General features: G+C 45.0%; 1 long non-coding RNA gene across 2 annotated transcripts in view; it reads left to right on the top strand.

Annotated features, from left to right (window-relative positions):
• Window positions 1–1166: 1166 nt before the first annotated feature.
• Window positions 1167–2500, top strand: part of LOC135091578 (uncharacterized) — a 72833-nt gene continuing 71499 nt past the window's right edge. For both annotated transcript variants that reach the window (XR_010262562.1, XR_010262561.1), the window contains exons 1-2: window positions 1167–1252; window positions 2238–2342. This is a non-coding gene — a long non-coding RNA (uncharacterized LOC135091578). The remainder of the gene's footprint in view (window positions 1253–2237; window positions 2343–2500) is intronic.

The raw sequence follows: 2500 nt of genomic DNA, 5'->3' as shown, positions 1-2500 counted from the left end.
TTGCTTTTAAGGTTCATTTTTACTTTTCTTCTTTCTCTTCTTCTTTATCCGTTTTTCTCTTCCTCCTCCTTTGTCCCTCCTCTTCCTCCTCCTCCTCCTTTCTTCCCTCCCTCACACACTCTTCCTCTGTCTCTCTCACATATACCCATTACCATATTTCCCTTCTTCCCCCACTCCTCCTCTTCCTCCTCCTCCTCCAACTACTAGGCAGAGAATGAAACAATAAATACGAACCCCCACTACATTTACGATTATTGGAGTGGGGGGTAACGCTCCCCACCACACTAACTTACAAAGAAGGGGGCCCAGAGAGAGAGAGAGAGAGAGAGAGAGAGAGAGAGAGAGAGAGAGAGAGAGAGAGAGAGAGAGAGAGAGAGAGAGAGAGAGTCCTTCCCAGTTCCCTTCCCCCTCTCTCTCTCTCTCTCTCTCTCTCTCTCTCTCTCTCTCTCTCTCTCTCTCACAGCCCGTTTTCTTCACCGTGAGCTTTATTTAAGTTATCCCTGCACCCTTAAGGAGGAAAGGGAGAAATAACACGTACATTCTCCTTATTATAGCACGGGATAGCTAACGGTAACTGGAGGAGGAGGAGGAGGAGGAGGAGGAGGAGGAGGAGGAGGAGGAGGACGAGGAGGAGGAGGAGGATTAAGGTATAAAGAGCGAGAAGAAATAAAGAAAACGAACAGCGGCCATAAAAATATCGAGAGAGAGAGAGAGAGAGAGAGAGAGAGAGAGAGAGAGAGAGAGAGAGAGAGAGAGAGAGAGAGAGAGAGAGAGAGAGAGAGTACCTACCAACACTCCCTTTCATTGCCTTTTATGGTGTATGCAATCATGCTTTCTTTTTTAATCTACTATGCAATTGCCTCTTTATCAAGGAAGCCAGCGAGATAACTGTGTGTGTGTGTGTGTGTGTGTGTGTGTGTGTGTGTGTGAATGTGTTGGGCTGTTTGGTTGTTCACTAAGGGTATACAAGGAAGAAATATCAGCAATAATAGTAATAACAATAGTTTTTACATGTATATATGCTATTACAGCCCTCGTGCCCTCCTCGTCAACCACTAATCACTTCAACTACCGTCTTGATCACACCGTAGCAGTATCAGAGACGAAGGTTTAGAAACTCGTCTCAACTCACGTCTCGATCGAGCTAACCGACCTGACGATTGACTTCCACCTCCACGCCTCGTCAATCTCACTCGCTTCTCGCGGTTGGAACCATCCTCCCTCGTGCTGCCTGGATTCGTTAACATCGTCGGTGAGTTATAAGTGAAGGACACAAGTGCGCTAACAGTTTTCTTTACGTACACGCCTGAGTTTATATTTGTGTTCCTTTAGTGCTTATTATTTGGTACATATTACATTAAACTTTGTTGCTAATTAATTTCCATGTTACCATTACTTATTGCTCGTTAACAAGTGTATGTTTCGTCAATTTTGGTTTCCCTTATTGCTCATTAGCTTGTGCGTGTTAAGTGTACCACAAATTTACTTCAACTCGAGCGGTGTCACTGTGTCCCAGGTAAGTTGCAGGCGCTATGGCCGCTTTAGGTAGTGACTGTAAGCTTTATTTCCTACTCGCTTTACAACCTTGTGCTACCTGAAAGGGTACAACACACCTCCAGTCAACCAACTTTTACCAGTGCTTGTAACAATAGGTATGAACTATTATTGCTGCCACAACAACAACAACAACAATTACTGCTGCTAACAATGACAACAAAGGTACATACACAATTTTTCAACAACTATCACCATTACCACCATCACCATCACATCCTTACGTTCCAGGACCACACAACACACTTAACTACCACCACCACCACCACCACCACACACCATTACCCTCTCTCACCACACTGCACCATAAAAATAATCCCCACCAGAACCACCACCACCACCACACCACACACCACAGCCCACCAACTTCCCCTCACAACACCGCCATAATTCTCCCGGGAGACTCAGCTTACTCACCTGTGCGCGGCTGTAATTAGGATACCTGCGAATCAGTGGGAGGAGTCAAAACAGATGATAATTACTAGGTAGGAACAGGTACGGTCCGCCAGGTGAAAGATGGGACATTATAGCAAATTACAATACCTGTCTGGCAAACACCTGTTAATAACCTGTTAGCGGACAGGTGTAATGGGCTTGGAAGTCGTTTATAAAATCACTAGCTTACCTTTCCCTTCAGCTTAAGTGCTCTGGGGGTCATTAAGCAAATCTCACCTTAATTACAGGGCGTGAAAAGGCGGACCTGACGTGACAAGGGAGCTGCGCGTTCTGAGGAGCCTGTCTAGCTAAATCCCACGTAACTTTAAGCTCTACGGACGCCTTGTTATAAGGTCTGTTTTGGTTGTTTTGGGAGCTTTTGTTCAATTTTTGGTGGTTTTATTTTAGTTTAGTCCAGAGAGAGAGAGAGAGAGGGGGGGGTTGATTATATTAAAGTTTACGATTGGACTCGACAAGTTTCAAGTAAATTCAAGGTTTGCCTGGTTAATTT

This window comes from Scylla paramamosain, chromosome 38, assembly GCF_035594125.1.
Source record: "Scylla paramamosain isolate STU-SP2022 chromosome 38, ASM3559412v1, whole genome shotgun sequence".
Lineage (NCBI taxonomy): Eukaryota > Metazoa > Arthropoda > Malacostraca > Decapoda > Portunidae > Scylla > Scylla paramamosain.
The sequence above is the reverse complement of the archived record's forward strand: the minus strand, read 5'-3'. Positions and strand labels throughout refer to the sequence as shown.